At 35.8% G+C, this 20,000-nt stretch overlaps 6 non-coding genes across 6 annotated transcripts; all 6 read left to right on the forward strand.

Annotated features, from left to right (window-relative positions):
- The first annotated feature begins 2,370 nt into the window (after positions 1 to 2,370).
- Positions 2,371 to 2,442, forward strand: Trnap-ugg (transfer RNA proline (anticodon UGG)). Its single transcript has one exon. It is a non-coding gene; the product is annotated as a tRNA-Pro (tRNA).
- Positions 2,443 to 5,074: 2,632 nt separating this feature from the next.
- On the forward strand, positions 5,075 to 5,146 carry Trnap-ugg (transfer RNA proline (anticodon UGG)). Its single transcript has one exon. It is a non-coding gene; the product is annotated as a tRNA-Pro (tRNA).
- A 2,621-nt stretch (positions 5,147 to 7,767) lies between these two features.
- Positions 7,768 to 7,839, forward strand: Trnap-ugg (transfer RNA proline (anticodon UGG)). Its single transcript has one exon. It is a non-coding gene; the product is annotated as a tRNA-Pro (tRNA).
- Positions 7,840 to 10,464: 2,625 nt separating this feature from the next.
- On the forward strand, positions 10,465 to 10,536 carry Trnap-ugg (transfer RNA proline (anticodon UGG)). Its single transcript has one exon. It is a non-coding gene; the product is annotated as a tRNA-Pro (tRNA).
- A 2,676-nt stretch (positions 10,537 to 13,212) lies between these two features.
- Positions 13,213 to 13,284, forward strand: Trnap-ugg (transfer RNA proline (anticodon UGG)). Its single transcript has one exon. It is a non-coding gene; the product is annotated as a tRNA-Pro (tRNA).
- A 2,657-nt stretch (positions 13,285 to 15,941) lies between these two features.
- Trnap-ugg (transfer RNA proline (anticodon UGG)) lies at positions 15,942 to 16,013 on the forward strand. The gene has a single exon. It is a non-coding gene; the product is annotated as a tRNA-Pro (tRNA).
- Positions 16,014 to 20,000: the final 3,987 nt, after the last annotated feature.

Consider the following 20,000-nt stretch of genomic DNA (forward strand, 5'->3'; position numbering starts at 1 on the left):
AATGCATGCGTATGTCATACATTCTTTGCTCTCTGCTTCCTATCTATCACTAACCTATCACATACGTCTATTTATAGTAATTTGACATCCTTGTATTCTTCCCTCCACTTCAGATTTTACTACCAAAACTACTATTCACTTCGGTATCACCCCACCTATACCTTTTCTCTACCTTTTCTCTACCCATCCCTTAATGTAAACGTCCCCAGTGCAAGCCACATATGCGTTTCAAAGACAATCTTAAACACACTTTAATAGATCAATATCGATACTAAAACCTGGGAAGATCATCAAATTGAGAATTGTTGGGGAATATGATTGCCACTGGTGTTAAAGAATTCGAAAACGACTGGATTGCATCCGCTGATTTGGAGATGTAAATATATAGAGAGAATGTGAACTCGCTCTATTTCGTGCGACCAGTGTTGTGTATGCTTCCCAAAGGCCATAAGCATTGTCACAGAGGCGCACCCGCCGACAAGTGTGGTATCTTGCGCATCAGCAGCAGAGTGCGTTAGTTGGCCTGTGGTCTCACTCAGTATTGAGTGATCCCAACATCCGATGGTCTGGCTGTTCCTGTAAAGCTGATTTGTTTTCGGAAGGCTAACTTGTAGGTCCCTTGCAGGCCTTGGGTGTCATATAAAACACCATCGACGATTGGCGGACCAAGCGTGAGATGTTTATTAGAGTGCAAAGAGTTTAAGAAGTGGTCTTACACGGTCACGAGCTGACTTCCACCACACACACACACACACACACACACACACACACACACACACAAACATACATACATTCACACGTACGTACATACATGCATACATACATACATACATACATACATACATACATACATACATATCTCAATTACCATAAGTGCTTACTTTTTCTAGTCGCCAATCTCTCATTTTCTTTTCAGCTACCTTTTCCTCACATCGTGACATCAACCGTGTCATGTTCACTTCTAGCCGCGTGGCAACCATTTTGCCGAAACGGATGTTTTCGTTCTTTAGCACCTGACGGTATCTGCCGATTGAGAAATATCGGCAATTTCCGTCACATGTTGCGCCGTTAAAAATTTTGAGAGTTAATCTATCATATATGAATTGACAAAGCGAAATAAAAATCACTTCCAGTTGAGCAATAAAAATCTCTAACAAACTTTTATACTTAGAATCAGTTCTTTTAATAAGATATATTCAATCCCGCACTAAAAGACCATATTTTCTATGGATCATTTTAATGTATATGAAATATAAATAACAAAAAATAAATAATCCAACGATTACCTGTCAATACGGAGTATGATGATTAATTTTAGGTACTTTTTCAACTTGTGGCTCGTTGGTCTAGGGGTATGATTGCCACTGGTGTTAAAGAATTCGAAAACGACTGGATTGCATCCGCTGATTTGGAGATGTAAATATATAGAGAGAATGTGAACTCGCTCTATTTCGTGCGACCAGTGTTGTGTATGCTTCCCAAAGGCCATAAGCATTGTCACAGAGGCGCACCCGCCGACAAGTGTGGTATCTTGCGCATCAGCAGCAGAGTGCGTTAGTTGGCCTGTGGACTCACTCAGTATTGAGTGATCCCAACATCCGATGGTCTGGCTGTTCCTGTAAAGCTGATTTGTAGTCGGAAGGCTAACTTGTAGGTCCCTTGCAGGCCTTGGGTGTCATATAAAACACCATCGACGATTGGCGGAAACAAGCGTGAGATGTTTATTAGAGTGCAATGAGTTTAAGAAGTGGTCTTACACGGTCACGAGCTGACTTCCACCACACACACACACACACACACACACACACACACACAAACATACATACATTCACACGCACATACATACATGCATACATACATACATACATACATACATACATACATACATACATATCTCAATTACCATAAGTGCTTACTTTTTCCAGTCGCCAATCTCTCATTTTCTTTTCAGCTACCTTTTCCTCACATCGTGACATCAACCGTGTCATGTTCACTTCTAGCCGCGTGGCAACCATTTTGCCGAAACGCATGTTTTCGTTCTTTAGCACCTGACGGTATCTGCCGATTGAGAAATATCGGCAATTTCCGTCACATGTTGCGCCGTTAAAAATTTTGAGAGTTAATCTATCATATATGAATTGACAAAGCGAAATAAACATCACTTCCAGTTGAGCAATAAAAATCTCTAACAAACTTTTATACTTAGAATCAGTTCTTTTAATAAGATATATTCAATCCCGCACTAAAAGCCCATATTTTCTTTGGATCATTTTAATGTATATGAAATATAAATAACAAAAAATAAATAATCCAACGATTACCTGTCAATACGGAGTATGATGATTAATTTTAGGTACTTTTTCAACTTGTGGCTCGTTGGTCTAGGGGTATGATTCTCGCTTTGGGTGCGAGAGGTCCCGGGTTCGAATCCCGGACGAGCCCATAGTTGTTTTGCTTTTTGTGGTTCCGGTTAAATTTTATAAGCGCCTGCATAAGCGTTTGTGTTCTCTTTTAACGCTTTCAGTTATCATCTGAATACTAGCTGACTCCGTGCCGTCAAAAATGACGGCTAATTATAGTATTTTATATATATGAATAAGGTACAAAACCAAGTTTTTAGCTTAATTCTTTTATTACTAAGTTTTTTTTTTGCGAAGAATCTATCCGCAACTAACATCCCTTGAATAAAATGTTAAGCTTTCCTTCCTTTTTGTACGACTTAATGCCACATAAAGCTGGCCGTGACTAAATGCAGGAGCAGGCAAGTTAATACCAACTTTTCCGAAGCGACGTTCATGACTTATAGTTGATGTAAAAACTCACTATTCAAAATTATTACATAAATTTCTTAATATAAATGAATTAGGCACATGAATGAACTGTTAAATGTGTATTTATAATGTACTTTTCAACTGCAGTCGCTTTATATTCTTGATACACCCAGTCAATAATTATTTTCTCTAATGAGTTTGTATACGTATACGTTTGTGTAGATGTGTGATTATAATACTCTACTCAATGTTATCTAGTGGTTGTATTTTGAGATGTGTCATCGATCATCGTTACTTACTGAAAGAACGCTGGTTAGTTTATGTATAGTTACTGAAAGACCAGTGGGTAAAAATTAGACTATGGATGGTAAATCAAACTAATACACTTCTCAATGTTATTTAGTGGTTGTATTTTGAGATGTGACATCGATCATCGTTTGTTACTGAAAGAACGCTGGTTCACACATACAAACAGTCACATACTTCCCATGTACACGCACACACATACACACATATACTCACACAGAGTTGAATCGCTGTTTGATTTTTCTTTTCAGTGTTGAATGTTCACCATCCCACTTCCATTACACACACGCACGCACACACACGCACAGACACGCACACACACATACACACACACACACACATACACACACACACAAACAAACATTCACATACCTCCCTTTTACATATACACACATATACTCACAGAGTTGAAACGCTGTTTGCATTTTTTCACGGTAGAATTTCCATCATCCTACTATCAAGTTTGCCATCACCTCTTCCTTCCTTATTCATCTATCGCCGATTCCGTTCTCATTCATATGTTGCAACGGAGAAAAACACAAGAGTATTATTATAGTAGATACACGATGCTCTCTTTGCCACTTCCTTTCTCTCATTGCTATTACTTTCTCTCATTCCCTCTCAATCATGGCTATTACTCTCACTACTTCTCCTTCACTGACTTACTATTTTCTCTCCTCTCCCTTCACTTAAACCACTCTTTCTCTTACTCCTTCCTATTGCGTGATTTTGGACGGACACACACACACGCACGCACACACACACACACACACACACACACACACACACAGACACACACACACACACACACACACATATATATGTTTGCTGAATTTTCTTGAGAACATTCTTAATAGTCAGACCGCAGATATATATATATATATATATATATATATATATATATATATATATATATATATATATATATATATATATATATATATATATATAATCATAAATATACAGGGGTCAGCATAAGTTGCTTCACCAACATTCTGAAAAATTTAGAAATAGCAGTCAAAGAACTATTCATTCTAAACTACAATTTTTTCTCTTAGTTAATAATTAACTCCGACAAAATAAATTGGTTAATAGATACCAAGGTAGCAAAGATCACAAAATGACTGTTGTGTAACTCCTGTTTATGAGGTAGAAACTCTCTACTATCAAAACTTACACTCTAACAGTATTACTTCCTCCATTCTTAAAAATAATCCCTAAAATACACCCACTTGTAACTGCCGTCCTGAGTCCATCTGCCCTCTACAACCCCATTGTGGAAGATCTAATGTAATTTATAAATGCACCGACCTCAACACATTACACAATTCTACAGCTGTATATATAGGATCAACCATAAATTTTAAACAACGGTATACGGCTCATCTCAATTCTTTAGATACGAGAAACACAGTAAGTCCACAACACTCGCCAGTCACATACATTATCTCAAAAATAGAAATACTCCCTACACTTTGTCATGGTCCATAATAGATTCAGGGCTTCCATACCAAAGCCTTAAAGAGGCATTCCACACACATACTTTTTCCAGTCGCCAATCTCTCATTTTCTTTTCAGCTACCTTTTCCTCACATCGTGACATCAACCGTGTCATGTTCACTTCTAGCCGCGTGGCAACCATTTTGCCGAAACGGATGTTTTCGTTCTTTAGCACCTGACGGAATCTGCCGATTGAGAAATATCGGCAATTTCCGTCACATGTTGCGCCGTTAAAAATTTTGAGAGTTAATCTATCATATATGAATTGACAAAGCGAAATAAACATCACTTCCAGTTGAGCAATAAAAATCTCTAACAAACTTTTATACTTAGAATCAGTTCTTTTAATAAGATATATTCAATCCCGCACTAAAAGACCATATTTTCTATGGATCATTTTAAAGTATATGAAATATAAATAACAAAAGATAAATAATCAAGCAATTACCTGTCAATACGGAATATGATGATTAATTTTAGGTACTTTTTCAACTTGTGGCTCGTTGGTCTAGGGGTATGATTCTCGCTTTGGGTGCGAGAGGTCCCGGGTTCGAATCCCGGACGAGCCCACAGTTGTTTTGCTTTTTGTGGTTCCGGTTAAATTTTATAAGTGCCTGCATAAGCGTTTGTGTTCTCTTTTAACGCTTTCAGTTATTATCTGGATACTAGCTGACTCCGTGCCGTCAAAAATGACGGCTAATTATAGTATTTTATATATATGAATAAGGTACAAAACCAAGTTTTTAGCTTAATTCTTTTATTACTAAGTTTTTTTTTTGCGAAGAATCTATCCGCAACTAACATCCCTTGAATAAAATGTTAAGCTTTCCTTCCTTTTTGTACGACTTAATGCCACATAAAGCTGGCCGTGACTAAATGCAGGAGCAGGCAAGTTAATACCAACTTTTCCGAAGCGACGTTCATGACTTATAGTTGATGTAAAAACTCACTATTCAAAATTTATTACATAAATTTCTTAATATAAATGAATTAGGCACATGAATGAACTGTTAAATGTGTATTTATAATGTACTTTTCAACTGCAGTCGCTTTATATTCTTGATACACCCAGTCAATAATTATTTTCTCTAATGAGTTTGTATACGTATACGTTTGTGTAGATGTGTGATTATAATACACTACTCAATGTTATCTAGTGGTTGTATTTTGAGATGTGTCATCGATCATCGTTACTTACTGAAAGAACGCTGGTTAGTTTATGTATAGTTACTGAAAGACCAGTGGGTAAAAATTAGACTATGGATGGTAAATCAAACTAATACACTTCTCAATGTTATTTAGTTGTTGTATTTTGAAATGTGACATCGATCATCGTTTGTTACTGAAAGAACGCTGGTTCACACATACAAACAGTCACATACTTCCCATGTACACGCACACACATACACACATATACTCACACAGAGTTGAATCGCTGTTTGATTTTTCTTTTCAGTGTTGAATGTTCACCATCCCACTTCCATTACACACACGCACGCACACACACGCACACACACATACACACACACACACACACACACACACACACAAACAAACATTCACATACCTCCCTTTTACATATACACACATATACTCACAGAGTTGAAACGTTGTTTGCTTTTTTTCACGGTAGAATTTCCATCATCCTACTATCAAGTTTGCCATCACCTCTTCCTTCTTTATTCATCTATCGCCGCTTCCGTTCTCATTCATATGTTCTAACGGAGAAAAACACACGAGTATTATTATAGTAGATACACGATGCTCTCTTTGCCACTTCCTTTCTCTCATTGCTATTACTTTCTCTCATTCCCTCTCAATCATGGCTATTACTCTCACTACTTCTCCTTCACTGACTTACTATTTTCTCTCCTCTCCCTTCACTTATACCACTCTTTCTCTTACTGCTTCCTATTGCGTGATTTTGGACGGACACACACACACATACGCACGCAAACACACACACACACACACACACACACACAGACACACACACACACACACACACACATATATATGTTTGCTGAATTTTCTTGAGAACATTCTTAATAGTCAGACCGCAGATATATATATATATATATATATATATATATATATATATATATATATATATATATATATATATATATATATATATATATATAATCATAAATATACAGGGGTCAGCATAAGTTGCTTCACCAACATTCTGAAAAATTTAGAAATAGCAGTCAAAGAACTATTCATTCTAAACTACAATTTTTTCTCTTAGTTAATAATTAACTCCGACAAAATAAATTGGTTAATAGATACCAAGGTAGCAAAGATCACAAAATGACTGTTGTGTAACTCCTGTTTATGAGGTAGAAACTCTCTACTATCAAAACTTACACTCTAACAGTATTACTTCCTCCATTCTTAAAAATAATCCCTAAAATACACCCACTTGTAACTGCCGTCCTGAGTCCATCTGCCCTCTACAACCCCATTGTGGAAGATCTAATGTAATTTATAAATGCACCGACCTCAACACATTACACAATTCTACAGCTGTATATATAGGATCAACTATAAATTTTAAACAACGGTATACGGCTCATCTCAATTCTTTAGATACGAGAAACACAGTAAGTCCACAACACTCGCCAGTCACATACATTATCTCAAAAATAGAAATACTCCCTACACTTTGTCATGGTCCATAATAGATTCAGGGCTTCCATACCAAAGCCTTAAAGAGGCATTCCACACACATACTTTTTCCAGTCGCCAATCTCTCATTTTCTTTTCAGCTACCTTTTCCTCACATCGTGACATCAACCGTGTCATGTTCACTTCTAGCCGCGTGGCAACCATTTTGCCGAAACGGATGTTTTCGTTCTTTAGCACCTGACGGAATCTGCCGATTGAGAAATATCGGCAATTTCCGTCACATGTTGCGCCGTTAAAAATTTTGAGAGTTAATCTATCATATATGAATTGACAAAGCGAAATAAACATCACTTCCAGTTGAGCAATAAAAATCTCTAACAAACTTTTATACTTAGAATCAGTTCTTTTAATAAGATATATTCAATCCCGCACTAAAAGACCATATTTTCTATGGATCATTTTAAAGTATATGAAATATAAATAACAAAAGATAAATAATCCAGCAATTACCTGTCAATACGGAATATGATGATTAATTTTAGGTACTTTTTCAACTTGTGGCTCGTTGGTCTAGGGGTATGATTCTCGCTTTGGGTGCGAGAGGTCCCGGGTTCGAATCCCGGACGAGCCCACAGTTGTTTTGCTTTTTGTGGTTCCGGTTAAATTTTATAAGTGCCTGCATAAGCGTTTGTGTTCTCTTTTAACGCTTTCAGTTATTATCTGGATACTAGCTGACTCCGTGCCGTCAAAAATGACGGCTAATTATAGTATTTTATATATATGAATAAGGTACAAAACCAAGTTTTTAGCTTAATTCTTTTATTACTAAGTTTTTTTTTTGCGAAGAATCTATCCGCAACTAACATCCCTTGAATAAAATGTTAAGCTTTCCTTCCTTTTTCTACGACTTAATGCCACATAAAGCTGGCCGTGACTAAATGCAGGAGCAGGCAAGTTAATACCAACTTTTCCGAAGCGACGTTCATGACTTATAGTTGATGTAAAAACTCACTATTCAAAATTTATTACATAAATTTCTTAATATAAATGAATTAGGCACATGAATGAACTGTTAAATGTGTATTTATAATGTACTTTTCAACTGCAGTCGCTTTATATTCTTGATACACCCAGTCAATAATTATTTTCTCTAATGAGTTTGTATACGTATACGTTTGTGTAGATGTGTGATTATAATACACTACTCAATGTTATCTAGTGGTTGTATTTTGAGATGTGTCATCGATCATCGTTACTTACTGAAAGAACGCTGGTTAGTTTATGTATAGTTACTGAAAGACCAGTGGGTAAAAATTAGACTATGGATGGTAAATCAAACTAATACACTTCTCAATGTTATTTAGTGGTTGTATTTTGAAATGTGACATCGATCATCGTTTGTTACTGAAAGAACGCTGGTTCACACATACAAACAGTCACATACTTCCCATGTACACGCACACACATACACACATATACTCACACAGAGTTGAATCGCTGTTTGATTTTTCTTTTCAGTGTTGAATGTTCACCATCCCACTTCCATTACACACACGCACGCACACACACGCACACACACATACACACACACACACACACACACACACACACACACACAAACAAACATTCACATACCTCCCTTTTACATATACACACATATACTCACAGAGTTGAAACGTTGTTTGCTTTTTTTCACGGTAGAATTTCCATCATCCTACTATCAAGTTTGCCATCACCTCTTCCTTCTTTATTCATCTATCGCCGCTTCCGTTCTCATTCATATGTTGTAACGGAGAAAAACACACGAGTATTATTATAGTAGATACACGATGCTCTCTTTGCCACTTCCTTTCTCTCATTGCTATTACTTTCTCTCATTCCCTCTCAATCATGGCTATTACTCTCACTACTTCTCCTTCACTGACTTACTATTTTCTCTCCTCTCCCTTCACTTATACCACTCTTTCTCTTACTGCTTCCTATTGCGTGATTTTGGACGGACACACACACACATACGCACGCAAACACACACACACACACACACACACACACACACACAGACACACACACACACACACACACACATATATATGTTTGCTGAATTTTCTTGAGAACATTCTTAATAGTCAGACCGCAGATATATATATATATATATATATATATATATATATATATATATATATATATATATATATATATATATATATATAATCATAAATATACAGGGGTCAGCATAAGTTGCTTCACCAACATTCTGAAAAATTTAGAAATAGCAGTCAAAGAACTATTCATTCTAAACTACAATTTTTTCTCTTAGTTAATAATTAACTCCGACAAAATAAATTGGTTAATAGATACCAAGGTAGCAAAGATCACAAAATGACTGTTGTGTAACTCCTGTTTATGAGGTAGAAACTCTCTACTATCAAAACTTACACTCTAACAGTATTACTTCCTCCATTCTTAAAAATAATCCCTAAAATACACCCACTTGTAACTGCCGTCCTGAGTCCATCTGCCCTCTACAACCCCATTGTGGAAGATCTAATGTAATTTATAAATGCACCGACCTCAACACATTACACAATTCTACAGCTGTATATATAGGATCAACCATAAATTTTAAACAACGGTATACGGCTCATCTCAATTCTTTAGATACGAGAAACACAGTAAGTCCACAACACTCGCCAGTCACATACATTATCTCAAAAATAGAAATACTCCCTACACTTTGTCATGGTCCATAATAGATTCAGGGCTTCCATACCAAAGCCTTAAAGAGGCATTCCACACACATACTTTTTCCAGTCGCCAATCTCTCATTTTCTTTTCAGCTACCTTTTCCTCACATCGTGACATCAACCGTGTCATGTTCACTTCTAGCCGCGTGGCAACCATTTTGCCGAAACGGATGTTTTCGTTCTTTAGCACCTGACGGAATCTGCCGATTGAGAAATATCGGCAATTTCCGTCACATGTTGCGCCGTTAAAAATTTTGAGAGTTAATCTATCATATATGAATTGACAAAGCGAAATAAACATCACTTCCAGTTGAGCAATAAAAATCTCTAACAAACTTTTATACTTAGAATCAGTTCTTTTAATAAGATATATTCAATCCCGCACTAAAAGACCATATTTTCTATGGGTCATTTTAAAGTATATGAAATATAAATAACAAAAGATAAATAATCAAGCAATTACCTGTCAATACGGAATATGATGATTAATTTTAGGTACTTTTTCAACTTGTGGCTCGTTGGTCTAGGGGTATGATACTCGCTTTGGGTGTGAGAGGTCCCGGGTTCGAATCCCGGACGAGCCCACAGTTGTTTTGCTTTTTGTGGTTCCGGTTAAATTTTATAAGTGCCTGCATAAGCGTTTGTGTTCTCTTTTAACGCTTCAGTTATTATCTGAATACTAGCTGACTCCGTGCCGTCAAAAATGACGGCTAATTATAGTATTTTATATATATGAATAAGGTACAAAACCAAGTTTTTAGCTTAATTCTTTTATTACTAAGTTTTTTTTTTGCGAAGAATCTATCCGCAACTAACATCCCTTGAATAAAATGTTAAGCTTTCCTTCCTTTTTGTACGACTTAATGCCACATAAAGCTGGCCGTGACTAAATGCAGGAGCAGGCAAGTTAATACCAACTTTTCCGAAGCGACGTTCATGACTTATAGTTGATGTAAAAACTCACTATTCAAAATTTATTACATAAATTTCTTAATATAAATGAATTAGGCACATGAATGAACTGTTAAATGTGTATTTATAATGTACTTTTCAACTGCAGTCGCTTTATATTCTTGATACACCCAGTCAATAATTATTTTCTCTAATGAGTTTGTATACGTATACGTTTGTGTAGATGTGTGATTATAATACACTACTCAATGTTATCTAGTGGTTGTATTTTGAGATGTGTCATCGATCATCGTTACTTACTGAAAGAACGCTGGTTAGTTTATGTATAGTTACTGAAAGACCAGTGGGTAAAAATTAGACTATGGATGGTAAATCAAACTAATACACTTCTCAATGTTATTTAGTGGTTGTATTTTGAAATGTGACATCGATCATCGTTTGTTACTGAAAGAACGCTGGTTCACACATACAAACAGTCACATACTTCCCATGTACACGCACACACATACACACATATACTCACACAGAGTTGAATCGCTGTTTGATTTTTCTTTTCAGTGTTGAATGTTCACCATCCCACTTCCATTACACACACGCACGCACACACACGTACACACACGCACACACACATACACACACACACACACACACACACACACACACACACACACACACACAAACAAACATTCACATACCTCCCTTTTACATATACACACATATACTCACAGACAGAGTTGAAACGTTGTTTGCTTTTTTTCACGGTAGAATTTCCATCATCCTACTATCAAGTTTGCCATCACCTCTTCCTTCTTTATTCATCTATCGCCGCTTCCGTTCTCATTCATATGTTGTAACGGAGAAAAACACACGAGTATTATTATAGTAGATACACGATGCTCTCTTTGCCACTTCCTTTCTCTCATTGCTATTACTTTCTCTCATTCCCTCTCAATCATGGCTATTACTCTCACTACTTCTCCTTCACTGACTTACTATTTTCTCTCCTCTCCCTTCACTTATACCACTCTTTCTCTTACTGCTTCCTATTGCGTGATTTTGGACGGACACACACACACATACGCACGCAAACACACACACACACACACACACACACACACAGACACACACACACACACACACACACATATATATGTTTGCTGAATTTTCTTGAGAACATTCTTAATAGTCAGACCGCAGATATATATATATATATATATATATATATATATATATATATATATATATATATATATATATATATATATATATATATATATATATATATATATATATATATATATAATCATAAATATACAGGGGTCAGCATAAGTTGCTTCACCAACATTCTGAAAAATTTAGAAATAGCAGTCAAAGAACTATTCATTCTAAACTACAATTTTTTCTCTTAGTTAATAATTAACTCCGACAAAATAAATTGGTTAATAGATACCAAGGTAGCAAAGATCACAAAATGACTGTTGTGTAACTCCTGTTTATGAGGTAGAAACTCTCTACTATCAAAACTTACACTCTAACAGTATTACTTCCTCCATTCTTAAAAATAATCCCTAAAATACACCCACTTGTAACTGCCGTCCTGAGTCCATCTGCCCTCTACAACCCCATTGTGGAAGATCTAATGTAATTTATAAATGCACCGACCTCAACACATTACACAATTCTACAGCTGTATATATAGGATCAACTATAAATTTTAAACAACGGTATACGGCTCATCTCAATTCTTTAGATACGAGAAACACAGTAAGTCCACAACACTCGCCAGTCACATACATTATCTCAAAAATAGAAATACTCCCTACACTTTGTCATGGTCCATAATAGATTCAGGGCTTCCATACCAAAGCCTTAAAGAGGCATTCCACACACATACTTTTTCCAGTCGCCAATCTCTCATTTTCTTTTCAGCTACCTTTTCCTCACATCGTGACATCAACCGTGTCATGTTCACTTCTAGCCGCGTGGCAACCATTTTGCCGAAACGGATGTTTTCGTTCTTTAGCACCTGACGGAATCTGCCGATTGAGAAATATCGGCAATTTCCGTCACATGTTGCGCCGTTAAAAATTTTGAGAGTTAATCTATCATATATGAATTGACAAAGCGAAATAAACATCACTTCCAGTTGAGCAATAAAAATCTCTAACAAACTTTTATACTTAGAATCAGTTCTTTTAATAAGATATATTCAATCCCGCACTAAAAGACCATATTTTCTATGGATCATTTTAAAGTATATGAAATATAAATAACAAAAGATAAATAATCCAGCAATTACCTGTCAATACGGAATATGATGATTAATTTTAGGTACTTTTTCAACTTGTGGCTCGTTGGTCTAGGGGTATGATTCTCGCTTTGGGTGCGAGAGGTCCCCGGTTCGAATCCCGGACGAGCCCACAGTTGTTTTGCTTTTTGTGGTTCCGGTTAAATTTTATAAGTGCCTGCATAAGCGTTTGTGTTCTCTTTTAACGCTTTCAGTTATTATCTGGATACTAGCTGACTCCGTGCCGTCAAAAATGACGGCTAATTATAGTATTTTATATATATGAATAAGGTACAAAACCAAGTTTTTAGCTTAATTCTTTTATTACTAAGTTTTTTTTTTGCGAAGAATCTATCCGCAACTAACATCCCTTGAATAAAATGTTAAGCTTTCCTTCCTTTTTCTACGACTTAATGCCACATAAAGCTGGCCGTGACTAAATGCAGGAGCAGGCAAGTTAATACCAACTTTTCCGAAGCGACGTTCATGACTTATAGTTGATGTAAAAACTCACTATTCAAAATTTATTACATAAATTTCTTAATATAAATGAATTAGGCACATGAATGAACTGTTAAATGTGTATTTATAATGTACTTTTCAACTGCAGTCGCTTTATATTCTTGATACACCCAGTCAATAATTATTTTCTCTAATGAGTTTGTATACGTATACGTTTGTGTAGATGTGTGATTATAATACACTACTCAATGTTATCTAGTGGTTGTATTTTGAGATGTGTCATCGATCATCGTTACTTACTGAAAGAACGCTGGTTAGTTTATGTATAGTTACTGAAAGACCAGTGGGTAAAAATTAGACTATGGATGGTAAATCAAACTAATACACTTCTCAATGTTATTTAGTGGTTGTATTTTGAAATGTGACATCGATCATCGTTTGTTACTGAAAGAACGCTGGTTCACACATACAAACAGTCACATACTTCCCATGTACACGCACACACATACACACATATACTCACACAGAGTTGAATCGCTGTTTGATTTTTCTTTTCAGTGTTGAATGTTCACCATCCCACTTCCATTACACACACGCACGCACACACACGCACACACACATACACACACACACACACACACACACACACACACACACACACACACACACAAACAAACATTCACATACCTCCCTTTTACAAATACACACATATACTCACAGAGTTGAAACGTTGTTTGCTTTTTTTCACGGTAGAATTTCCATCATCCTACTATCAAGTTTGCCATCACCTCTTCCTTCTTTATTCATCTATCGCCGCTTCCGTTCTCATTCATATGTTGTAACGGAGAAAAACACACGAGTATTATTATAGTAGATACACGATGCTCTCTTTGCCACTTCCTTTCTCTCATTGCTATTACTTTCTCTCATTCCCTCTCAATCATGGCTATTACTCTCACTACTTCTCCTTCACTGACTTACTATTTTCTCTCCTCTCCCTTCACTTATACCACTCTTTCTCTTACTGCTTCCTATTGCGTGATTTTGGACGGACACACACACACATACGCACGCAAACACACACACACACACACACACACACACACACACAGACACACACACACACACACACACACATATATATGTTTGCTGAATTTTCTTGAGAACATTCTTAATAGTCAGACCGCAGATATATATATATATATATATATATATATATATATATATATATATATATATATATATATATATATATATATATATATATATATATATATATATAATCATAAATATACAGGGGTCAGCATAAGTTGCTTCACCAACATTCTGAAAAATTTAGAAATAGCAGTCAAAGAACTATTCATTCTAAACTACAATTTTTTCTCTTAGTTAATAATTAACTCCGACAAAATAAATTGGTTAATAGATACCAAGGTAGCAAAGATCACAAAATGACTGTTGTGTAACTCCTGTTTATGAGGTAGAAACTCTCTACTATCAAAACTTACACTCTAACAGTATTACTTCCTCCATTCTTAAAAATAATCCCTAAAATACACCCACTTGTAACTGCCGTCCTGAGTCCATCTGCCCTCTACAACCCCATTGTGGAAGATCTAATGTAATTTATAAATGCACCGACCTCAACACATTACACAATTCTACAGCTGTATATATAGGATCAACCATAAATTTTAAACAACGGTATACGGCTCATCTCAATTCTTTAGATACGAGAAACACAGTAAGTCCACAACACTCGCCAGTCACATACATTATCTCAAAAATAGAAATACTCCCTACACTTTGTCATGGTCCATAATAGATTCAGGGCTTCCATACCAAAGCCTTAAAGAGGCATTCCACACACATACTTTTTCCAGTCGCCAATCTCTCATTTTCTTTTCAGCTACCTTTTCCTCACATCGTGACATCAACCGTGTCATGTTCACTTCTAGCCGCGTGGCAACCATTTTGCCGAAACGGATGTTTTCGTTCTTTAGCACCTGACGGAATCTGCCGATTGAGAAATATCGGCAATTTCCGTCACATGTTGCGCCGTTAAAAATTTTGAGAGTTAATCTATCATATATGAATTGACAAAGCGAAATAAACATCACTTCCAGTTGAGCAATAAAAATCTCTAACAAACTTTTATACTTAGAATCAGTTCTTTTAATAAGATATATTCAATCCCGCACTAAAAGACCATATTTTCTATGGATCATTTTAAAGTATATGAAATATAAATAACAAAAGATAAATAATCCAGCAATTACCTGTCAATACGGAATATGATGATTAATTTTAGGTACTTTTTCAACTTGTGGCTCGTTGGTCTAGGGGTATGATTCTCGCTTTGGGTGCGAGAGGTCCCGGGTTCGAATCCCGGACGAGCCCACAGTTGTTTTGCTTTTTGTGGTTCCGGTTAAATTTTATAAGTGCCTGCATAAGCGTTTGTGTTCTCTTTTAACGCTTTCAGTTATTATCTGGATACTAGCTGACTCCGTGCCGTCAAAAATGACGGCTAATTATAGTATTTTATATATATGAATAAGGTACAAAACCAAGTTTTTAGCTTAATTCTTTTATTACTAAGTTTTTTTTTTGCGAAGAATCTATCCGCAACTAACATCCCTTGAATAAAATGTTAAGCTTTCCTTCCTTTTTCTACGACTTAATGCCACATAAAGCTGGCCGTGACTAAATGCAGGAGCAGGCAAGTTAATACCAACTTTTCCGAAGCGACGTTCATGACTTATAGTTGATGTAAAAACTCACTATTCAAAATTTATTACATAAATTTCTTAATATAAATGAATTAGGCACATGAATGAACTGTTAAATGTGTATTTATAATGTACTTTTCAACTGCAGTCGCTTTATATTCTTGATACACCCAGTCAATAATTATTTTCTCTAATGAGTTTGTATACGTATACGTTTGTGTAGATGTGTGATTATAATACACTACTCAATGTTATCTAGTGGTTGTATTTTGAGATGTGTCATTGATCATCGTTACTTACTGAAAGAACGCTGGTTAGTTTATGTATAGTTACTGAAAGACCAGTGGGTAAAAATTAGACTATGGATGGTAAATCAAACTAATACACTTCTCAATGTTATTTAGTGGTTGTATTTTGAAATGTGACATCGATCATCGTTTGTTACTGAAAGAACGCTGGTTCACACATACAAACAGTCACATACTTCCCATGTACACGCACACACATACACACATATACTCACACAGAGTTGAATCGCTGTTTGATTTTTCTTTTCAGTGTTGAATGTTCACCATCCCACTTCCATTACACACACGCACGCACACACACGCACACACACATACACACACACACACACACACACACACACACACACACACAAACAAACATTCACATACCTCCCTTTTACATATACACACATATACTCACAGAGTTGAAACGTTGTTTGCTTTTTTTCACGGTAGAATTTCCATCATCCTACTATCAAGTTTGCCATCACCTCTTCCTTCTTTATTCATCTATCGCCGCTTCCGTTCTCATTCATATGTTGTAACGGAGAAAAACACACGAGTATTATTATAGTAGATACACGATGCTCTCTTTGCCACTGCCTTTCTCTCATTGCTATTACTTTCTCTCATTCCCTCTCAATCATGGCTATTACTCTCACTACTTCTCCTTCACTGACTTACTATTTTCTCTCCTCTCCCTTCACTTATACCACTCTTTCTCTTACTGCTTCCTATTGCGTGATTTTGGACGGACACACACACACATACGCACGCAAACACACACACACACACACACACACACACAGACACACACACAGACACACACACATATATATGTTTGCTGAATTTTCTTGAGAACATTCTTAATAGTCAGACCGCAGATATATATATATATATATATATATATATATATATATATATATATATATATATATATATATATATATATATATATATATATATATATATATATATATATATATATATATATATATATATATATATATATATATATATATATATATATATATAATCATAAATATACGGGGGTCAGCATAAGTTGCTTCACCAACATTCTGAAAAATTTAGAAATAGCAGTCAAAGAACTATTCATTCTAAACTACAATTTTTTCTCTTAGTTAATAATTAACTCCGACAAAATAAATTGGTTAATAGATACCAAGGTAGCAAAGATCACAAAATGACTGTTGTGTAACTCCTGTTTATGAGGTAGAAACTCTCTACTATCAAAACTTACACTCTAACAGTATTACTTCCTCCATTCTTAAAAATAATCCCTAAAATACACCCACTTGTAACTGCCGTCCTGAGTCCATCTGCCCTCTACAACCCCATTGTGGAAGATCTAATGTAATTTATAAATGCACCGACCTCAACACATTACACAATTCTACAGCTGTATATATAGGATCAACCATAAATTTTAAACAACGGTATACGGCTCATCTCAATTCTTTAGATACGAGAAACACAGTAAGTCCACAACACTCGCCAGTCACATACATTATCTCAAAAATAGAAATACTCCCTACACTTTGTCATGGTCCATAATAGATTCAGGGCTTCCATACCAAAGCCTTAAAGAGGCATTCCACATATTAGAACACAACTCGTCAACGCTACTAAACAAATATAATGAGGCCCTAAGTACACGCAACCACCGCTTTTTTCATACCTTCAAATTTACCACAAATCTAAATGCAACCTAAATAATCACACAGCATATATCCATAAATATACAGGGGTAATCTCCAACAACCCTACTTATCTCCGTAGGTAATCTCCAACAACCCTACTTATCTCCATTTTAATTTTTAATCTTTAATTAACTCCCCTATTTTACTTTAAGGGTCACAATCATTTAATACTACAAATATAGACATACAAGCGAATACATGTGTGAGTGTAAATGTGTGTACAGGTAATTTATGTATGTATGTATGTATGTATGTATGTATGTATGTATGTATGTATGTATGTAGGCATATGTATATATATTAGCCTGATAGACTCGGCTATGTCAAGATGGACTTATGTATTCTTCCTCACATTTGGATTTTTATGTATTCTCTCTCCCACTTGGATTTGAAATGTTGCCACATTTATAAAATGTCTTTTCTACAGTAATTTTCTGCATTTTCATGCAGCTGAAGATTGCACTTCATATTGCATTTAATGTAATGCTCGCATTACTTAAATAAATTGGAGTAGCATGAAACGTGCGTACTGCAATCACCTTTGAAATCCGTGTTGCTTATTTTTTGATTTTGATCACCTATCATTTTGGGATACGATATTTGGGTGCCTACGCATAAGTACCATATTCAACCTTGAATCTATATCTAAACCGTCTATATATATATATATATATATATATATATAGAAATATAGTATGTTGGAAAAGCAGGCTACTGTCAATCCCTATATATTTATGATTATATATATATATATATATATATATATACATATATATATATGTACAAACATATATGAATGAGTGTGTATGTGTGTATATATGTATATGTAAGTATCTGTATGCGCGCATGCGCGTGACTGTAAATGCGTGTGCATCTGCGCGCACGTATGCGCGTGTGCATGTATATATACAAGTATGCGCATGCATATTTGTATATGAATATATTTACGGATGCGCGTGAGCATGCATGTGTGTATATGCATGTGTATGTATAGGCGTATGTATATGTGTGTGTATGTATCTGTGTGTATATGTATGTTTACATATTCGCACATATATATATGTATATGAATGCATGCGTATGTCATACATTCTTTGCTCTCTGCTTCCTATCTATCACTAACCTATCACATACGTCTATTTATAGTAATTTGACATCCTTGTATTCTTCCCTCCACTTCAGATTTTACTACCAAAACTACTATTCACTTCGGTATCACCCCACCTATACCTTTTCTCTACCTTTTCTCTACCCATCCCTTAATGTAAACGTCCCTAGTGCAAGCCACATATGCGTTTCAAAGACAATCTTAAACACACTTTAATAGATCAATATCGATACTAAAACCTGGGAAGATCATCAAATTGAGAATTGTTGGGGAATATGATTGCCACTGGTGTTAAAGAATTCGAAAACGACTGGATTGCATCCGCTGATTTGGAGATGTAAATATATAGAGAGAATGTGAACTCGCTCTATTTCGTGCGACCAGTGTTGTGTATGCTTCCCAAAGGCCATAAGCATTGTCACAGAGGCGCACCCGCCGACAAGTGTGGTATCTTGCGCATCAGCAGCAGAGTGCGTTAGTTGGCCTGTGGACTCACTCAGTATTGAGTGATCCCAACATCCGATGGTCTGGCTGTTCCTGTA

Source organism: Octopus bimaculoides, chromosome 15, assembly GCF_046866305.1.
Source record: "Octopus bimaculoides isolate indiv1 chromosome 15, ASM4686630v1, whole genome shotgun sequence".
In the NCBI taxonomy this organism is placed as follows: domain Eukaryota; kingdom Metazoa; phylum Mollusca; class Cephalopoda; order Octopoda; family Octopodidae; genus Octopus; species Octopus bimaculoides.